Genomic DNA, 23,017 nt, shown 5'->3' with positions numbered 1-23,017 from the left:
ATCTCACTTTTTCAAGCACGTAAACTGTGAGTTGAGGGGAGATTTCATGTGTGCTTGGTCCTGGGAAGAATTTGGGGGAGGGGTATTGTGGATGTGGGAGTCTGGATTCTTTTACTATCTGCTTGGAGTTTCTCCACTTTTCTGTGGCTCCAGGAATTGTTTCATCCCATATTTGAGTTCTGGGTTGTTGCTGGTGAAAAATCTTGGTGCTCTATATTTGTTTCTGGATTTCTATGGTGGGGAGTGAATGCAGCTTGCTTCTGCACTGCCATTTTGGATCCAGAAGTCTAGTGCTTTTTATATTCGGATTAAGAAATGTCTGCTAACCCCATGTCATGAAAAGTTTCCCCTATAATTTCTTGTTAAAAGCTTTATTGTTTGCCCTTCACATTTATTTCTAAAATCTCTATGGAATTGCTTTTTGGATATGGTATAAAGCAGGGTCAAAACACTTGTTTTTTCAACTTACCAGTAAGTTGCACTGGGTGCCCATTTTAAATGATTACTTTAAAATATTTCAATTATGTTAAAACTTAAAAAAAACAAACAAAAACACTTCCCCCATACCATCTATCCTTACACAACAGCTGCTTTATTTTTTAACATTTCTTTCCAGTCTTTTATTTTCTTCTATTTACCCATCCATCATGTTTACATACTTCATTTATTCGACAGTATTTGTTGAATATAACTCTATTTGAGTCCTTAGAGTATATAATTCTCTATGACTTTTGTGAGCTTCTTTGGATAATAGTTGGATTTGTTTATTTCATGATTTTCTATGGGGAAATTCAATTTAAATCACAGCCAAAAGCAAAATAAGTTTTAAGATAAATGAGAATAAAACCATGTACTATATTTAAAATTTTACATTTCACATGAAAAGGGAAGGCATAAGGAATTTAATGAGTAATTCATTCTATAGTTTCAAATATATATATACACACAAAGAAAATCCTTTGTCTGAACATGTAACAAAGACAATGAGATATTCTTTATCTTGATCTCTTCCTTTCTTTAACATAAACTTGCAAATGATATCCTTATAAGAAATAATATCACCTCAATTTCTGAGCTATTCTGACCTAATAACACTCCAGGAAACTGAGTTCATTATAGTGAGGAAAGATTTCTATAAGAAGAATAGCATTTGGAAAATAATTATTGAAGTGTTATAGTTAATATTAACAACACTCAGAAATTCAATATCCTTTAAATGTTCTTAATTTAACAAATTGGACACATTTAGGATTATTAAAAGTATTATTAAAACACAGTCCTTTTAAATGATAGTAATTACTAACACTGACATAGAATTAAATATTTGCTCCTGATGTAATTGACAGTGACTTTATACTTATAGTTACTTAAATAACAGTATTTATAAACTGGCTATACCTATTAGAAATCTCAAGAATTCTTACTATATAAAAACTATTGTAGCAATATGATGTTTACTCACCATGGCTCAAATGACTCAATCCTTACGGGCAGTAACTCAAAGGCCCATCCTTCCTGTCCAAGAAGCGAAAACAAAGGTACCATCAGCAGTAATGGTGGGGATAAAATAATTACAACATTGGCTTATTGACATTCAGGATTTTTTTCCTGTGTTCACAACAGCAAAATGAGTTTATAAATTACCTATGTATGTAACACACATGGTTTGAAAGCTGCTCTTTAGCTGCCACCACCCAGTGGAAATAAAGGGACAGCAATTAAACAAGCATCCTAATTATCATAAACTCTGAGGAATACACGCACTGAGTGCCAGGAGGCATTCATTCATTTTCATGCCAGGATGTGCTTTATTTAAGCACAGTACAAATTACCAAAGCATCTGAAATCTAGGCGAAGGTAAAATGCTCTTGTTAATAGAGGTATCTTCAAACAAACTGTACTGAATGAAGAATGACTATGCCATCTTACATCAATTTTACTATGAAAAGAGGACTTACATTATAGTGAACATATTTATATTGACTGTGATGCATCTTCACAGTTTCAAAAATAATTAGTCAAGTTGAGCATATCAGTCAAAAACTACCAGGTAAACGAGTTGTAATGAATAGAAAAGAAACAAAGCCACAAAACACTACAACCTGTTAATTAACTGAAATTTTCTCCAGCTTAGTACCCAAACAACAACTAATCACAATATAGTCCATTTTATTTTTGTCAACTCTGACTTTGACAGAGTATTTCTGTTATCATTTGGTTTGTTTGACCACCTCCAAACTTCATGTCGAAATTTGATCCCCAGTGTAAGAATGGGGCCTAATGGGGGGTTAGTGTTTGGGTCATGGAGGCAGATCCTTCATGAATGACTTGGTGTCATCCTTGCAGTAATAAGTCAGTCCTTGCTGTATTCGTTCCCATGGAACCTGTTGAAAGCCTGGCACCTGCCTCCCTTTTCCCTTGCCTCCTTTCTTGCCATGTGATCTCTCAAACACTGGCTCCCCTTCACCTTCCACCATGAGTGGAAGCAGCTTGAAGTCCTCAACAAAACCCAAGCAGATGCTGGTGCCATGCTTCTTCTATAGCCTGAGGAACTGTGAAATAAACCTCTCTTCTTCATAAATTACTCAGTCCTGGGTATTCCTTTACAGCAACACAAACATACTAATGCAACTTTCTTTCTTTCTTTTCTTTTTTTTTTTTTTTTTTTTTTTTTTTTGAGACGGAATCTCGCTCTGTTGCCCAGGCTGGACTGCAGTGGCGGGATCTCAGCTCACTGCAAGCTCAGCCTTCTGGGTTCACGCCATTCTCCTGCCTCCCCAGTAGCTGGGACTACAGATGCCCGCCACCATACCCAGCTAATTTTTTGTATTTTTAGTAGAGACGGGGTTTCTCTGTGTTAGCCAGGATGGTCTCAATCTCCTGGCCTTGTGATCCTCCTGCCTCGGTCTCTCAAAGTGCTTGGATTACAGGCGTGAGCCACCGTGCCTGGCCGCAACTTTCTTATATTGATCTGAAACCTTTTATTCATATGCATCTGTCCTTGCTTCTTGGGACTCAAACAAACAAAACCTAACCCTAGTCCCTTTACATGATCAGACCTTAACATTTACATATTTTTAAAGATCATGTCCTCCCTTTTACTTCTCTTCCCTTCCCATGGTAATAGCCGACTATTCCTCACCAACTTACTGTATTTCAGGTTCTTTCCCTATAGAGATGTATAGAGTTGTCTCCTTTATGAATATACCAGTTTGTCAGTAATTGTATACAGTACTCCAGTCTAGCCATATCAGTGCAGATGAGAGCAGGGCTTCCCTTCCCTTGTGTTTTGCCACTACTTCTCATGCCATCATCAGATTATGCAAATCATAACATTGACCATGTAACTCTCTGGCCTCACACTAAGTCAACCAAAACCATACTTGTACAAATCAAAACTCTGAGTCTTTTTTCTTTTTTTTTTTTTAAACATGGTGCTCTGCACGTATGTTTATTGTGGCACTATTTACAATAGCAAAGACTTGGAACCAACCCAAATGCCCATCAATGATAGACTGGATTAAGAAAATGTGGCACATATACACCATGGAATACTATGCAGCCATAAAAAGGATGACTTTACGTCCTTTGCAGGGACATGGATGAAGCTGGAAACCATCATTCTCAGCAAACTATCACAAGGACAGAAAACCAAACACTGCATGTTCTCACTCGTAAGTGGTAGTTGAACAATGAGAACACATGGATGCAGGGTGGGGAACATCCCACACCAGGGCTGGTTGGGGGGTGGGGGGCTGGGGGAGGGATAGCATTAGGAGAAATACCTAATGTAAATGATGAGTTGATGGGTGCAGCAAACCAACATGGCACATGTATACATATGTAACCTGCATGTTGTGCACATGTACCCTAGAACTTAAAGTATAATAAAAATAAATAAACAAACATGGTGCTCTTTAGCCAAATCTTGTTCATTATTTAGAGGTGAATGCAATTGGGGGTGGTGGAGTGGGGGTGGGACTGTCCTCCTATTATTCTGCATTATGCTTGTTTAAAAGTTTTGAATTTTAATTGAACTATCAGGATTGCATTATTGAAAAATTCCTATTCTCTTCAAATCATCTTTCAAAATTTAATGCCATGGAAACATGACTAACTCAGGAACTTCAGAAATCTGACACCATGATAACTTCCATTTTTTTCACAAAAGTCTGGCCACTTTCAGCAGCCCAATTATTAAAAGCACAGCTCTGATGCCAGACGACTTGAGATTTAAGTTTGCTGCTTACTGGTTGTATGATCATAGAGTTATTTAACTCCCATGCCTTATTTATTTACGTACACAATGAAAATAATAATATCTATCTCCTAGGTATTTTGTGAAGATGAATTAAAATACATTCATAACTAAGAAAGTTCCTAGTACACAACAAGCCTTAGTAGATATTTAGCTATTAACTTGCAACCAATTTCTCATAATTGAGACCAGAACAGAGGTTCACTGAGCTATTCTATCAGAGAATAGTTTTTCAGAATTTACTAAGCTTACAAATCATCTTGCCTAGATGCATGTTTCCAGATTCCACTTTATTTGATAGGTATTTTGACTTAAAAGAAATCTGGTGTTCTGCCACATAAGACAAACTAAAAAAATTTTTTTAGAAATATTATTACTCTAAATTTTTAAATTGATGACTATTATTTTTTTTATTTATTATTATACTGTAAGTTGTAGGGTACATGTGCATAACGTGCAGGTTTGTTACATATGTATACTTGTGCCATGTTGGTGTGCTGCATCCGACTATTATTTTTAAGTTGATGACTTTCCACTATTCATGAAGATCAAAATCAAATATTGTCCTTTATGAATTCTTTTTAGAAATTAAAATTATTTTATCATATTATAACATCAGTAGGTATTTTAACATTTAGCTTCCCTAATGAAATTATCTATAATATTGTTATTATTTAATTTGGCCCAACCAATTCTTACTCAAATTTATGCCATCTGAATTTCTTAAAAGCTAGTCCATTCTTAGTGTTCACTCAGAACCTTTTATTTCCAAATTAGGGACTGTCTCAAACCATTTATTGGCAACAACCCATTCATTTCCATTTAATTTCTTGTTTTAATGAGCTTCTACTCCAGTTACGGCATTCAAGCCTAAATAATCTTCCTTAGTTCACAGAATTTCCCAAAAGCAATTCAAACTTGTCCTCAATACTGTGTCCTAAGAAGTATTAGCCTGTACGTAACAGGCTGTTAAAATGTGACTCTTCCCTTCGCGGTTTTGGCTGAGGCTTGAAGGCCATAGCTGATGCTGGCCAAAGAGAATTCTGAGAGAGATCATCATGACTGCTGAAAGTTTAAAGGAGGATTTCTTTGAAGAGAATGTAGCTGAGACTTCTAATCCCAAACAAAAGTGACAGAAAATTCTACGGGGTAACTCAGAGAACTTGATGTGGATCTCCTATAATTGGGGATGCAGTGGATTAGTGAGGGTCATTGTGAAAAAGGTCTTGTTAAAGAAGGCAGCCTGCCAGGGAAAGAGGACCCCAAGGGTAAGAGCCTGTGTATTACACTGTGGGGAGCTCTGGAGAAGTTTGGCAAAGGAGAAACACTGCCTATCTCAAGGCAGTTGAAGACAGAAGGACCCAAAGTGGGACTCCTCACAGAATTCACAAAAATTTCCATTGAGAGAGTCAGTTTCAAACATCTGCTAAACTCAGAGAATGCAAGACTATCTTTCTCTTACTTCTTCAAACTCCAATTGAGCTGAAAATTTAGGTTATCCTGCTGAAGGAAGAGAGACAAGGAAAGATGGAAGGTTAATTTTAAATAAAATTCAGAATTTTTTATTCTATCTGTGACCAAACTATTTTAATTACTTAATTGTGACTCTCTGGTAATTTAAAGTGACTATTGGTTTGTCATAGGCTTTTCCAGAGGCAAGAATGTACAGTCCCTACCTGAGCAGATTACGGGGAAAGTAGAAGATAAAAATAATGATGATTTCTAACTATATCATATGAGACCTGCCTACTCAATTAAGCTGATTACATATCTGCGCAGAGAAAAAGGGGACTAAAAAATAGACAGCCAAAGCTGTCTTTTTGAAGTTCCTGCTATTGGACTGAGTATAATAATTTCCTATTTAATTCTTGTCTGTGGAAGTTTAGGTTGCAGTTTCTGTTTCCTGTCTCTGAATGCAGTCTTTTGGGATATATTTCCTACACAAAGCCAGATTTTCTAGTAAGCTATTCACCCAATTAAGCTATTAAAAATGTGCCTCCTGTTCAGTTCAAGATGGTCAAATTGTCACACAGGTTTTCCCTCCAGCCCTTTCCAAATCCCACTGAATTGGCAGTGAAGATGCACAAGGAAAAGTTTAAGTCTACAACAGTGAATAAAACAGAATTGAGAGGGATATCTTCAGTGAATGAGTCTGCAACAAATTTCTACAAGTTAATGTATCTTCAGGGTCTAGGCATGGTATAGGAACCCATAGCACTCCCTATTGAGAAAGTCTAACAGAAATTCAGCTGGCAAAGCAGATAGGAAATAGACAGAGATGTGCTGATGGATAAAACACAATGGAATAATTTATATCAAAATATAAAAGAAGATGGAAAATATGAGCAAAATGTATAAATGAATAGAATTTATTCAGGAGATCCGAGATCTGACTAAAAAGATTTTAGGAAAATGAAGATAGAGGAAATAAAAGGGGAAGAAATTATCAAAGATGTGACCAAAAAATTGCACATTACTGAAGAAAATAAGTCCTTAGATTGAAATGGTTCACCTAGCTTCAAGCAGAATGAATGAGGAAAGGCCTGTTCTAACACACATACACACACAGACACACACACACACACACACACACAGAGAGACATAGATATAAAATTTCATAACTCTTAAGAGGAAAGAGAACATCTTACAGAGACTAAACATCAGATCATTTGTGACAGAACCTTTCACTCTGGAATCAGACTTCTAACGAGCAAAAGTAAATACTACATAATACTGAAGCGATATGTTCAAGTTTTAAAGAATAATTTAGATTTAGAATTTTATGTTTGATAAAGTTATTAAGCAACAATAAGAGCACAATAAAGACACATTCTGGCATGCAACTATCAGACTCTTACTTCTTTAGTCTTTAATTCCTCCTTCTGAGAAAGCAACTTAAGGATATACCCTAGCAAAATCAGGGTAAAAACAAGACAGAAGAAAATATAAAATCCCAGAAAATAGTGTCTCTAACACAGAAGTAAAGCTAAGAGAAGCCTTATAATGGCAACTTTACAGCATGCCCAGAAAACAAACAATTCATACTAAAGGAGGAGATAAAGGAGTGTAGGAGAGATCTCACTGGGAGCAAAGGCGATTTGTTATATAACTGAAAAAATGAAAAATGTGAAGAACAGGTAAAGGAATATGCTGCTTCTAAGAATCAGAAAAAACAAAGGCAATAAAAAACTTAGGAAAAATTTAAAGCAATACAATAAATGCTAAAATTTGAAACAATGATAACATGTCATGACTTTAAAGCACTGGATGTAAAAGAAAAAAGAATGAAGAAAGAATGAGTGCAAGCCTTCTGGACTTGATGCTAAAAATATACTTTCTAGTGGCACAGGTGTTATTACATTACACTTACATTGGCTGCAACTATATTTTACAGAATAATTTAAATTTTGTTTTATCCAATTCATTTCTATTCATGCTATAAATTAACAACTATTCTAAGCTCTAAGAAACATAACACAGTGCATGCATTATAAGGGAAACTTGACGTTTTGAAGATGTTTTCTGGTCAGGGGCTTCTAACTCAATTATTGGTATGTGCTGCTCCTGTTGGTTCGCATGTTCCTAGGATTTCAGAATGCTGCAGCACACTGCATTCTATCACGCACCTAATGAAGCCACCTGCACCACTGCTATCCAAGGCATCTCAATTAAATGAGAAGCTGCCCTGTAATGGCTGTAAAAATGTTTCTGCCAGACAGACATGGCCATGGCAGTTTTCCATATCTAGAACTGCTCAAACTGCTGTGAACCCTGTGGATTATTTGCAGTCAGTAAGGTCTTGGCGTATGAAGTCTGTGCTGCCAGATGTCACCTTGGCATTAAATATACTGGCGTCAGAACAGAGATCCCTAAAGACTAAGCTTCATCATGGAAATGCATGAGCTTCAGGACACTGGCAGGTTGTGGTGGATGAGAACTAAGTTTCCCTTGCTTTGTAGCTACAACTATTGGTTCAACTCCTGATATATAGTGGGCACCTAAGACATGCTTCAGGGAGGGATAAATTAAATGAGTGGTTCAGTGAATGATATTCTGAGCAGTTAGTCTAGTCAGACTTATTATACCTCAGTGGATTCTCTCATCAATATCCTTGGTGGGTATTCCTCTCATTAATTGTTAACACTTTTAAATGTATATCAAAATGTGTCTTTCATAAAATCTTAATGTACAATGGCTTTGTTCTTCATTCTACCTCTCCTCCAAATCTAAATAAGAGTCATGAATGTAAGATTTACACCTGGCACACATTAAGCACTCAATAAAGATGACCTATTAGCTATTATCATTTTTAAAATGTTGGAGAATACTAGAGAGATAGCAATAGAGATAAAAATAAAGAAAATGGTAGAGATAGAGGGATAGCACTATCAATGAAGGGAAGGAGGAAAGGAGAGATAAAAGACTAAAAAGGGGCAAAAAAAAAATATCAAATACTGTTTCTCATTACCTAATGTAACTTGTAATCACTAGACCTATACTGATAGTGTGAAAAACAAAACCTTTTGGTCTTTCCTTGGATCCTGATCCAATTAATTGCATAACCACTAACTCCAGTACTAGCATGAACTAACCTTGGTTATAACTTGAGAGACTGAAACAAAAACTTTGTTCAAATTAAAGAACAACGCATTTATATATAGTAAGATATAGTAAGATATAATAAGATTTAAAATTCAGGGGCATATAAAAAGGTTTCAGGCTATTATTTTGTACGGTAACAAAGATTAATTGCTCCAAAACACTTGAGGTGCAAGCAATGTCATATTATTTTGCTCTTCTACCAATCAAGTCAAATCCAGGGCTGGCTGGAGTCATTCACCTAGCTGAATAAAATGTCTTATCTTGGCGCTTCTTGCCTTCTTTATTAGGTTCTGGCAGCAGCTTGAACTACACTGCCTGGGAATGGGGGAGACAGAATTCTGTTCATAGTTCTGTTGTCTTTAATTGATGACGATATTCTTAGGTGGAATAAGGGTTAGCCCCATCTACTCACAGGACAAGAAAATTCAGAACCTGAGAACACAAAGGTATACAGGGGAAAAAGCTTTTCATTCTTTAGATGATTATTCTACAATGTCAAGAAAAGACAGTACACCAATACATTTCTTAATAACTCATTTGTTACATATGCAATATAAAACATTTGAGTAGAAAATGATCACTCTCCCTTAATTCTCTTCCATTCCCCTAGTGTTCAAGAATCTGTTTACATTCAGGGTTGGTTAGTACAATTAGAGGGCCAGTGAGAATAGAATGTGTCAAGAGGTTTTCTATACAGTGCCTTCCGAATTGAGAGGAAGAAGATACTCCTTTCACTTTTTCAAAGATTTGAGAAGTATTTAAAAATAGTTCTCCTCATATTTGCCTCAGGAAAAATGGGCTCAGCATTTTGGATTCAAAGGAATCTAAAAAGAAATTTTAAAAAGGAAGAGGAGGTGGAAAAAAAAGGAATAGAAGGGAAGAAAGAAAAAAAAAGGAAGCAAAGGAAGGACAATGGAAAGGAGGGAAGAAAGGAAGGAGAGAGAGGGAAGAATGAATGAAGGAAGGAAGGAACTTCAATCAAAATAAGAGATCATCAATGATACAAAAATTAGATTTCACCTAAGAGTGTAAGAAATATAAATCTTACTCTAAAAGCCATACGGTCCTTCAATTCGTACAATTTTACAACCTTTTAGGAGAAGTTGGATTTGAAGACTTGGCAGATTCTGCTTGAGATTCTTTCATTCAAATTTTGTTACATTAGCCAGTCTGAAGGCTCTTTATTTGAAAAACTTATCTTAAATAATTGTAGTAATACCACAGGGCTGCTGTTGAGAACTTTGTTCATTGCATTAGAGCATGCCATTTTTATGAGGACCTTGTGAAGGAATTTCTTCACTTGGTAATAACACAAGTTGTTTTTTCTTTCCCTAAACTGTGTGAGGGATAGTATTATACCTTTTGCATTAGTTTTTGGAAATATTACAGCCATGTCTGTGGCTCTTCTTGGTCATGTCCTCGACTTCATGTACACTTAGGTCTTACACATCTCAGTGGGCACTGGGCTCTTCTGTGTTGATGTCTCATGTTAATACAGTATCACTGGGTAAAGGCTAAGTTTTATTTTACATATTGTTTCAAATTCAAAAATAAATATAATTTATATATTATAAACCTTTCCATCCAAATGTTTAAAATTAAACACACACACACACACATAATATTTGCGGACTTTTGATTAAAAGAAAACAATTCTATTCAGAAAATATTTCAATCTAAACAAACTACTTTTCTGAGAGTTCTGGATAGTAAAGATTTTATTCTACTTAATGAAATAAGCCCTTTATTCCCCAAAGCCTCACTCTATTTACTAAGCTTTCCTACATATAGAGGACAGCAAAACAGGACATGTGTTGCCGAATAAAATTTATAAATGACATACTGCCTAAAGAGCATGACAAACTTAAGATGAAAAAACTTTTGGATTCATAATCAACTCTATTTCCATTCAACGGTTTCCCATGAGAAATTCAAATCAAATTATGCAAAATAGCAATTAGATATAAGCTCTTCAGAGGAATTATTTGGTTGTATTTCCAGTAAAGCCAAGTCTTCATAAAAGCCATTAATTAGTGTATCTTTTGTCTCAGCAGGGAAACTAAGAATTGAAGCCCTTGAACTTCATTTAACCTTCAGAAGAGTCTCTGCAGGTCTATTTTAAAATTCTCTGGAGGGGTGAGGGTAGGTGCACCAGTGAGAAAATATCCAGGAAAACCAAGATGAAAATGGTTATTAGTATAGTTTTTTGGATAAAAGTCACAACAACTTTGTCAAACTGTGAAATTCCTCTTAGTTATTAACCAGCAATATATGTAATAAACATTCCTCACCTTTACTTCATCTCTAACTCCCATCCCCATTACAAATAGTTTTATTTTTGTATTTGTTTGATTTTTTTTCAAGAAGTATGAATTAATATCCAAGGAAGTATCTGTTTTCTACCAGAATTCATCATTATAAAGCAGTTTCATGTAGACACCTTGTACTAATTTCTCATTGCTGCTGTAAAATGTTACCCACACTCAGTGGCTTAAAATGTTAACCACATTTAGTGACTTAAAAAACACAAATTTATTATCTTAGAATTCTGGAAGTCAGATGTCTGAAATCGGTTTCCTTGGGCTGAAACTGAGATGTCAGCAGAGCTGCATTCTTTCTGGAGGTTCTGGGGGAGGGGATTGGTTTCCTTGCCTTTTCCAGCTACTAGCAGCCACTGTATTCCTTGGCTTATGGCTCTTTTCTCCATCTTCTAAACATATTATTCTAATCTCCATCATCATGTCACTTTCTACTATAACTCTGACTCTTCCTGTGCCTCTTTGTATGGGCCACTGTGATTGTATCAGGCCCACCCAGACAATCCAGGGAAATCTCCCCATCTCAAGATCCTTAACTTGATCACTTTTGAAAGTTCTTTTAGCCTTATAAAGTAACCACAGGTTTCAGGATCTAGGACATGAACATATCTGAAGAGCCATTATTCAACCACCCACTGGCCCCCAAAGATTCATGTCCATCTCACGTGCAAAATGCATTCACCCATCTTATTACCTACCCTTAAAGTCTCAATCCATCACAGCATCAATTTAAAATAAAAATCATCTAATATTATAAACTCAAAAGTCCCAAATGTCAACTAAATAATATAAATTAGGTGCACGTGAGACTCCTGGTAAAAGACATCCAGGGGCAAAATTCCTCCTCCATTTATGAACTCGTGAAATTAGAAAATAAATTATCTGTTCCCAAAGCACAATGGTGGGGTGGAACAGCATAAGATAACGGATATAGACATTCTCATTCCAAAGGGAGGAAGATAGAAAGAAAAAAGGAATCCCTGGCTCTAAGTAATTTCACTTCCAACTAGACAAACTCCATTAGGTTTCAATGCCTGAGAATAATATTCTGTGTTCTGCAATTTTGCCCTCTGGGCTCTTCTTCCACCCATAAAACACTTCATTCCCACCTTCCACTGGGAGACATGGAGAGCATTGAGTGGAGTGTGCCTCAGGGATGGAGAGAAAATGCCTATTTTGCTTATCAGTTAGTTATGAAATGTGGAAAATAATGCTTTTTAAGTTGTATTAAAATGCTCCCACATCAAATTGCTCCTAGTAAAAAGATGACTTCAAAGGATTCCAAACATTAAAAAAAAAAAAAAAAAAAAAAACCCTTTACTAGGGTTGCATCAAAGCTGTGGCATCAAAATATCATGTACACAGCTGGAATCATATATAAATATATCCTGCTACTACAATTATCTATTGTATTTTAGAAATACAGCACAGTACACTGTGTACTGGAAATTTGGTTGGGGCAGTTTTGTTTCTGAGTTAAATGCAATGATTACTTTGAGACAATCTGATTTTTGTAATGACAGATATAATTTAGAACTGTCAAAACTCTTCTGTATAGATATAGAAAACGAAGCGCGTTTGACCTAAAACTGTGAATGTTTAAATCAGTAGAAGGCATACTTGGTTTTAAGATTTTATCACAAATTTGTGTTTTATAGAACTTCATCAAAAATCTTTATAACTCAGAGGTGCATGGACATTTCATTGTTAAAAGGTATTCACTAAGGCAGCAATTTATTTTGCCACTTACTTTGGATTAATTTCACAGCTAAAATTAAATATGAGGAATGGTTTGCTTATTTTAGATAAGAATTCTAACTGGAACAAAATTGAGACGTTTCTGCCATGTGAGCCATCCTCACCTCTAATTCAACAAGCTAGCTCTGTATGATGTATGCAGAGTAATACATTGCAAAAGTTAAATTGTTATATTTAAATATAATGATAAAGACAATATTGCTTGCTCCATGTCTACTTTTGGGTTAAGTCAGAGCAAAGTCAGACAAGTGGATAAGGGCTTTAAAACATGATGCATGTACAGGTTCATTTATTGCCTTTAACTCTTACACTATGTGATAAGTATTCAGAGGTGACATATAAAAGTCTGCAGTTGAAAAAAACCTACCATATTATGTCAAAAGATTGTATTAAGATGAAATTCCAAAAGGTTACGCAGTAGAGAAGTATATTATTGAAAACAGATCTTTACTGAGTGAAAATAAACCCTATTTTTAAAACGAGGAATGCAGAAATTTAAATTGTTTTCATAATTTACCTTTTTAAAATATATTTATATAATTGTATTTATTTTTTAAAAACAGAAATAAGGGCCATGCAGATTGATATTAGCTGTTTTGTTTTCTACTATGTCTTTGTTTCACATTGTGTTTCTGTTAGGGGAGAAACAAAATGAGATCCATGTTGCTTTCAGGGCCCTGTCCTAACCCCAGAATCCCTCCTCTTAGCATCCACACTCTCCCTGCTCTTGAGTATCTTGGTATTGCCCAAATCTACTTTAATGAACCTTGGTGCTTAGGACAGTTTCCACTAGATCACAGGCGTGATTATATAATTTAAAAAAAAAAAAACTCACCAACAACATAAACATTTCTTAATGGTACACATTTAGCCCAGAAACGCACCGCTTTTTCAGAAGTGTTCATTCTAGAGGAGAGAGTGTTGTGAGACATCCATCAATATCATATGGATTATAGATTGTTCTTGGCATGACTGATTTATGTAAATTAAAATAAATTATAATACACTAAGTCAAATAAATGTACTAAAACACTGTTTCTGCTATTGTCTTTAAGTTTTAATCTTCTTTTGTGATAATATTTGGGTTTTTCCCAAAGACACTGAAGTTTGAGCCAGAGTAGCTACCTAAAGATATTTATTAGACAAGTAATTTTAATTATTTTTACTTGATTTAAATGGTAATTCAATCTTAAAACAGCAATAATACAGTTTAATACATCTCAAGACAAGGTTCAAAAATTGAAATCGATAATAATTCTCTTAATGCTGACCTTTCCTAGCATGGAGAATATTAAAGCCATTATAATTGAGACTATATTGTTTTTACCATGAATTGAGTATCAAAATTACTTGGAGCAGTTTTAGATATAGTGTATGATACTCTTATGCCCAATGGGCTTATAAAAATAAGATTGATAAAAGGACCAAATCAACAGGCTGAGAAGTAGATATCCCTAAAGTTAAAGAGTACCCTATTTAGATTTTGTGTTTTGGTGGGGGTTGGCCTTTCTTCAGATTCTTCCATATTCCTAGTGATTTTGTCATCGAGGGCAAACTTCCCAAGTTAGATAATTGTTAAAAGCTTACAGAAATGATTTAAAGGAAAAATTTGGAGAATGCAGAGAGATATTTCTGGTCTAGTTTGCTCGTATGACTCAAGCAGAAGAGGAGAGAAATACAGATACATGAAAGTAAAAACAGGTCTGCTTGGACAACGCAAATGACACAGGAGAAAAACACACCCAGAACTGATGACGCCTTCAGAGTTCTACAGAGACCAAGAAGTCAAGTCCGATAAGGGTGCAAGATAGATTCATTATTTAGTCACTTTCAAATGTGTACATTTGCCCTTCAGATTTACCTTTGACTTACGAAAGTCAGAGTGTAAAGTTATATCATTTAAGAATACAATCGGTATTAATTTATGGTCTTTATTGTCCTAGGCTTGGCTTTAGGTACTAGAGATAGAAACTTAAGACAAAGTAGGCAACCTGCTCTCCTTATAGAAATTACAATACCTTTACAGTAGGATGGAAAATAAATACCAAAACTGGGACTGTAGAAAGAAAATAGGGATAAAGTTCTAACAGACAAGCAACAAAAATATAAAGACAGTTGAGAGGAGAATGGTTGTACATTATCGATCCTCTAAAACCAGAAAACTTTAAAACCTCACATTTGCCATAAAAATCTATTAGATCAGGTAAATCTAGATGGAGCTTTAGCAAAATTACACCTACCTAATGAGAGCTATCATTAAAGCAACCAGCAGTGGGTGGAAGAGCATTCATTATTCTTTCATCAGTTATTCCCATGATTCATATAAGTGTTCTTCATCACTGATTTATTAGGCTTAAAATCCAATATTATTAAAAGGCAATTCTAAATCGTATCAAAGCAGTGAAACTGTTATGTGAAAGCTACTGAATAACAAATGAGCTAAAATAAAAGAACAGAAACAAGCCTCAGGGAGCTCACATAGTTAAAAAATAATCACAATGCAGAAACTATGGGACTATGATCAAACCTGCCACATAAATGTACTGTTATCCAGTTCATCATTCACCTGCCTAGTACTGCTGTGTTCTGAGGAAATGGAATTTCTATAATACAATTAAACTACTTAGTTACGCCCATGACAGTGGATGATAGGACTAAAAGTATAACCTCCATCTGTGGGAATCCAGCAAACTAGAATCCTTCAAGTACTTTCCACATTCCTTTCCCTTCAATAATTCTAGGTGGCAGAAGTGAGAAATCTTAAAGCAAGTTTCATAGTATATTTGGGAATAAATATAGGCCTGTCTTATTCTCCCTTATCTAGACTCATTTAAAATGAGAATGATGGTCAAGAGGTCATGTAATTTTAAAATAAATAAAAAGATGGGATGCTCTATAGGTATTAGTTGTTAAAGCAGGAAGGGAGATCAATGACTACATTAGATTAAAATGAATAGATGAGTAATTTGATTGATCGATTCATTCATTCATTCATTCATTCATTCAGATATTTACTAAATGCTTTATCTGCTTCAGACACAGAACCTTCCCTAAAGAGATATTAGTAACATGCCTTGCTTACATTCTAGCAGAGGAAACATTAAATAAATAATTACAAGCATCGAGAATGATGTGGAAGAAGGATCTTAAACAGGGGAGATTCCTGCATTTTGTCCAGGATCTGGGTAGGAGGGATAAGTTAGGGAGAGAAAGGGCATATCTGAATTTCTGAAAAAAAACATAGAGTTAAAGAGAAGGTAGTGGTGTGTTTAGTTTGAAAAAGCTTCAAAGGTATGGTTAATACATGCACTCTAATTGAGAGCCTTTGCCTAGAGCCTAAGTCCAAGTCTGAGATCTTTAAAAAGAGCTTCTTCTCTCAGCAAATCCGATGTTCAATTTCCATTGGCAATGGGGAGGGAAGCGGAGGAGAAAAGTAAATCATTTTGGCAGGCGAGAACAAACTCATTTTCTTTGAAGAGTAGTAGACCATAGTTGACAATTTCTGGAAGGGATCAGATCAGGATCATCCACACCAGAAGCAACCCTATCAGCTCTTGCTTCATTTCTTCTGCAGCCCCCACAAACTTGAATCAATGATTTAACCCCACCTGCACACGGCTCTGGCTTCAGCCTCTCAGATAAATCCCAGCTGGGGCAGGACTTGGAGGCTAGGAATAGATTGCAGCAAAGGGTTTGTCCTGAGGTCCTGTGTAGCTGACATTTTCTCCTCTTTCCTCCACGGTGGCCCAATGTATATAGGCTGGGCTTCTGCCTTGATGCCTCCTTACTACAGCTCATGTCCCTCTCAGTCAAAATGAGGCCATTTCCAGAACCTCTTCTCATGGGATGGTTCTTTTCTTTTCTTCTTCTTTTTTTTTTTTTTTGACAGGGTCTCCCTCTGTCACCCAGGTTAGAGTGTAGTGGCACAATCACAGCTCAATGCAGCCTCCATCTTCTGGCTCAAGCAATCCCCCAGATTTGGCCTCATAAAGCGCTGGGACTATAGGCATGAGACACCCTGCCCGACCAGTATGGTTCTCTTAATAATTCAACTGGCCATCCTCTTTTTCTGCAGGTGCCTAGGCTTTGCATCTCAGGCCATGGGTCTCTGACTAGGGTCCTCTGGCAAAGAAACAGATTTCCTAAAACTGTCATGCAATTCTAGTTCACTCTACCATCACCTAAAATTCCCCATTTTGGCGGCCTGTTCATGGACTGGATATGCTTGGTACCTAGGCTGCCCTCTATTGTGCCTTGAAGTACTTGGTTGACCTCCCTAATGGTGGTAGCATCAGCAAGTTGGGTAATTGAAGGCATTCTCCAGCAGACACTCTTTTAGGGTAGTTGTTTCCTTCAGGCATTACAGTTACTCATACCCACAATGAAATCACAAAATGGCACCAAACCACTAATAATCACCTGAGCCCAATTAGTGGTTGGTTCATTGACATTTTTATGTTTCTCTGCTTTCTACTGAATGAACCTACTGATGTCTATGCATCTGAATTTGTTCTCTGACTTGCAAATTTAAGAACTATGATACTGAACATAGACAAAATCTTTTATCCAACACTTTTGGCTATGGGAAAAAAATAATCTAAGCCTTGGCTTCACCATCAAAAATATTCATGTGCACACCAGAAGCACAGAATTTAGTCTATGACAAGTTGTTCTTATATAATATACAGGCTCTCTTTGTAACCAGATTGTGACTTCTTCCTGCCAGCCAAAAAGCTGATATATTCTTGGAAATGTCTCTTCCAGAATTTAAAAAGAAAAAAAAAAGATAATTTACACTCTAGGAAATTATTTTGTCCACAAAAGAAACAGATAGTTTCTTCCTTAGGGGTTAAGACCTCCATGTCCTTTAGTTACATTTGCAGAAGTCAAAAATTTGTCAAATATCAATATATGGTTTTATTGTAGAGATGGCTTTTCTTGGTTCTAGTGGAAGAATTGCTACTGTATTCTTATTATAGTACAGAAGTTCTCAAGACTGGCTACACACTGAATCACCTGCTGAGTTTTAAACAAATCCTTCTATTGCCTATTCATCCTCCACCAGGGACTTTGATTTCATTGACCTGGGGTGAGCCCAAGCATTAAGTCTTTTTTTCAAAACTCCCCAGGTGATTCTATTGTGCAGCTAGGCTTGAGACCCATGGCTACAGAGGGTCAATTTGTTTTCCTTTCTCCTTGCTATTGAGCACTGGAATCTCGGTTACTTGGAAGACTACCCTCAGGTGTTTTCACTCTCTTATTCTCAGGAATTCCCTTCAAGCTGACTAGGTTGGAATACATAAACTTGAGTGAGGCCCAGGGGAGCATCAACTCCATGTGACTATCTGTCCACCCCTGAACCCCCAGGAGCCTTCCTGGAGATTTCTTCAGTCTTTCTCCTTCCGACACTTTGGAACAGATGGTTTGTCTTAACAGAACATTTTGCTATTTTTAATTTGTTTGGTGATTTAAGGCCAGATTCTTCCCTCACATAACGCAGAAACCTTCAGTGGATTTCAAGGCAGTCTTAAATCCTACCAGGTAAAGCTTATTTTACACTCATCAGTGAATTACACAACACCATACTCATTCTCCCTTTGAGATGTGATATCTATATCACTCATCATTTTACATCTCCCAATAAATGCAGGATTTAGTATTCTAATGCCTCCGAAAGTCTCCTCCATCCCTCGAATGCTCCTTTTGACAAATGGTATTTAATGCTGCCGACAGGAAAGCTATCTCTCTGCCCAATGCCACATGTTATTCAAAAACATTCAATATTTGCTTTATATTTTCATTCAAGTTTTGCTCTTTAGGAAATGCTATTAGTGATGTAATAGGTGGCATTCCATTAAGTTACATATGTTCCTTTCAAATATCGTTCAATGCTATTACGAAATAAAAAAAATACAGTTTTGAAATGCAATAGTCTGTGTTTTGCCAGGTGCAGAAAATAAGGTATTTTTTAGCCTTTTGTGGGAGGACTGGCAGTAGAGATTAACATTAACTATTTTTTTTCCTTTTCCAAACAAAATATGACCACATTATTGTATGGCTTAGTTATTCAACTTAAATTAAATGCATGTAAATAAGCACATTGTATGATTTCACTAGTAAATAGGTATATTTAAAATGAAATATGCAAGTAACAAATTGATTCATTAGTAACAAATTGATTCAGACCCTCTTTGGAAATTTTTACAGCAAGTCTAGTGGTTACTAAAGTAAGAAGATAACGTTGAGTTAACGTTGGCTTAGTTTTCTTTACCATCATTTCCCTTTGTAATTCCCCTCAGTCTTTTTTGGCAGGATGGGGCGGGGGAAGAGAATAAGATATTTTGCAGTTGAATGTATAAAAGAGAAGCCACAATGAGACTCTTTATATGATGAGATAACATATCGCCTCCTCTACAGGGCCTTATCCAGATCCAATTTTACAATTTTGAAGCTTCATTATATGACTCTACTTAATTAATATAACATCTGATTTTATTAGATTTTTCCCAACTGACAAAATCAAATGGTTTCTTTAATGCAATAATAAAACTAATTTAATTTTACGTGTGTTTTTCTATTTATTCTAGCAGTGTCATAAATCTGAGTTTAGGGATGGCATATTGTTGATCAAAATGCTAATGAGGACAATGACAGCCTACCATATCTTTTAATGCCCTCTCTTGGCAGAATTAAATAAATACAATAATGGAAAGTACGCTAGACCAGCAATGAAGACTCCCTGGTTCTAACACCGGTTTCCTAAGGCAGTTTCCTTACCCACGAAATGAGATGGTGAGACTACATACCAGTATTGAAATCTGTGTTCCGTGGAGCCCTAAAGCAACCAAGAAGTCACCCAAGTGGCAGAGGAGGTGAGAGACAGTTATGGAGCTTCCACTTCATCTAGTCTTCTCTTTCATCTATTTTACAGTTAGGGCTACTTTTATTTGGGGAAAAATGGTTTAAGTTTCTAAAACTAGTTTGAAACACCATTAGAATAAAGATTGACTAAAGTCTTCTCTAATCCCAGAAGCAGAAGGATACTTTACAATAAGATTTAAGTTGCTATGTCGTGTGTCCTCAGCCTGACTGGAAAGCTGAATTTGCATGTCAGACAGTGATACTGTATGGACTTCGATATGGGAGGAGAAAATCTTACAGCAGTGTAAGGCTAGTAACATGATTTGAGACTATCACTTCCATTTATAATCCAGTATAGTATGTCATCATTACTTGAAAAACTTTCAGAAAAAAAATTCAATACCTGGTGATATCCCAGGTGTACTGAGACTCTAAAGGAAACAAGAGATAGCTGCATTGTTACATATTTTGAAAACATATTCCCGGGTTATTCTGTTGCTCACCTTCAACTAAGAACCATTATTTATACCATTTTTTTGTGTGTTTTCACTCATTTTCTATTTGATTTCCCACCATAAAATTAATACCATTATTTGCAGTAATCTAATCACCTGGGTTTGGAAAGCAGAATTTTCTTTTTACCCTAAAGAACGTTCTTCATAAAGAGTAAGCAGTGCAATCTTACAAAAAATGGCCTGCTCAGGTACCCAGAGCACTTTCAAACCATAGCTGAACTTCATTAGTGCTACTGAGGAAAGGCAGTGCTAAATTCCGGCTGAGGAAAAGATAACCAGAATTCCCACTGTGTATCAATCTCAATTCTGGTCTACATCAGTTAGCAAAAGCCACTTAAAGACTTAGCATCTCCTTGAAGGGAATCAACCTGTTTTGACTTCTCAGCTGCAATATGCAATACAATGAAGAAAGAGAAAAAGTTAAGAGATCTAAAAAACTGGGTAGTATTTGTTTTATTTGAAATATGTTTCCCAGGAATATAAATGAAAGTTTATAAATAGTTCTCCTTTCAATCATTACTGTGTTTAGGAGAGATAGGTTGATAGAACACTTTTAATACTCATCCTCCAAGAAACCTGAGGCTGAGCTGAAAAGTGGAATTCCATGGTAGTCAAAGGGTTGTTTTGGATAGAAACCTGTGCTAGTGGTGTCCACCAAGGCAACAATTTTGGTGAAAAAAAAAAAGGGATCTAATACAGCAACACCTCTAAGGTTATGCTGTCTTGTTTCCAATCCCAATTTTGTTATTTCCTAGCAGTATGGCCTTTGGAAGCTTCCATAAACCCTCTGCCCCTCAGTTGCCTGATCAGCAAGTTATTAGTGAAAGCTCGTCATTGTTCCTACAGTTGCTACCCAAATCAACTCATCCCAGGTCTGACTTTTCAGGCCAGGAAGAAATTTTACATACAATACAATAAATTCTAATATTTACTGAGCACCTACCAAGTAATGGGTACTCTATTAGTGCCAGGTATACCCAAGTAATGGGTACTCTATTAGTGACAGATATACCCAAGTAATGGGTACTCTATTAGCGCCAGATATACCCAAGTAATGGGTACTCTATTAGTGCCAGGGAGTGGTGGTTATAAAAAAGATATACTTTCGCCTAAGAGAGGAAGACAGGTAAATAACTCTAAACAGGGTGGTAAGTATACATACAGTTACACTAAACGGTTATTAGAGAGAGATTAATTCTGTGTAGGGGAAAAGTTGGTTCCGGAAGAATTGTTGGGGAAGGTGGAATGTGGGCAGAATGTTAAAAGAGAGTTGGAAGTAGACAGGCAGAGTGGGTGGAAGAGCATTTGGGGTAGAAAGAACAGCATAAGCAAACAGTTGGGAGTTAGAGCTCCTGCTCTTTGGGGAGAATGACAAGAAAGCAGAGGTTCTGGGATCTCAGTGGTGCTGAGTTGGCAGCCTTGCTTCCCAGATTTTACTAAACTTCCCCAAGCCTCAGTTTCCTCCTCTGCACCTGACTATGGTAAAGGTTAAATGAGATGACTGATTCTCGGCACAATACTTAGCATATGGTGAGCTGCTTCTGTGGTGGTGGTGGGAGGATACTGAGGACACTGCTGATGATTTGTAGGGAGATGGGGCTCAAAAAACACAAGGAGACCAACCTCCTTTTGGAAACTTTTGGGACAAGATGGAGGATATTGGGTTTTTGGCCCAGAAAAATTGATGAGATGGAGGTTTTAAACAGGTGAGAGGGATGATCACATCGAAACATCATCCAAGCAGCAGCACAAATGCTGGCTTGAATGAGAGAAAGGAAAGACCAGATGCTACGAGGAATACTGAGCAAATGGTGTGGCAATAATGCAAGAAAGACAAGCTGAGGGCTGGCCTGAGAGCAGCAGCAGTAAGGATGGAGCAGGTGACACAAGAGGATAGACATTTTGGAGGAATCCAGTGACTGATAGCATGAGGGAAGGGAGAGGAGAGAAATCAGAGGTGTATAACTTGGGCAACTGACTGGATAATGGTTTCTGCCAAGTAAATCAGGGAATATAGGAAGTATGTGTGAGGAAGTGGGTGGATGGGGATCAGGAAGGGGTTTCAAAAATAAAGAGTTTAGAATTTAAATTGCCCAAATTACCCTTAAGATCCCTTGAGAATTCCGAGAGAGTGATGCTTACCATATATTTGTTAGTTTTTTTCAGGGAAAAGAGAAGTGTGTCAGTAAACGAGGTTTATCTAGCATGCATCTGTACCACCCAGGGAGGAAGAATGCTTTCTAGTACAGTTCCTTATCTTTAAGGATCCAGAAAAGATAATCAGGCAGCACCATTTTACTAACAGCTAACACCATGTGGTATTTAAATATAGTTTTCAAACTCTTCTAATTCATTATCTCATAGAAGATGCACCACCTCTCATCCACTAAAGGGATCGCGGGTTTTTTGCTACTACTTTAAAACTAAAATGGAAAGGCTTGCTTTACTTCAAATAGCTGGTTACTGAAGTAAGTCTCTTGCCATATACGTGTAACCCAGGTGCAAATATTTTGTATTTTAAAAGTATGATATCAATATTAGAAAGTGTTACAGTAGTGTTATACTACATTTGTAAATGCACAATAAAAATTTTAGCCATAAAATACAAAACGTTAATCATAAAATTTGAAATGCAGAAGAAACTACATTAGGGAAATGTTGAGAAAAACTCTGACATCAATGACTGAAAGTTTATACTGCAAAGA

The 23,017-nt window shown here is 36.4% G+C and overlaps 1 protein-coding gene across 5 annotated transcripts in view; it reads right to left on the bottom strand.

Annotated features, from left to right (window-relative positions):
* B3GALT1 (beta-1,3-galactosyltransferase 1) overlaps positions 1–23,017 on the bottom strand; it is a 554,365-nt gene that overhangs the window by 433,981 nt on the left and 97,367 nt on the right. For 4 of the 5 annotated variants that reach the window (XR_012094209.1, XM_073019780.1, XM_007965251.3 and 1 more), the window contains exon 2: positions 1,463–1,515. The exons of the other annotated variant lie outside the window; for it this stretch is intronic. The gene's annotated coding sequence lies outside the window, so the exon portion shown is untranslated. The remainder of the gene's footprint in view (positions 1–1,462; positions 1,516–23,017) is intronic. 5 annotated transcript variants of the gene reach the window in all.

Source organism: Chlorocebus sabaeus, chromosome 10 (genome assembly GCF_047675955.1).
Source record: "Chlorocebus sabaeus isolate Y175 chromosome 10, mChlSab1.0.hap1, whole genome shotgun sequence".
Lineage (NCBI taxonomy): Eukaryota > Metazoa > Chordata > Mammalia > Primates > Cercopithecidae > Chlorocebus > Chlorocebus sabaeus.
This window is presented reverse-complemented; position numbering and strand designations above follow the sequence as displayed.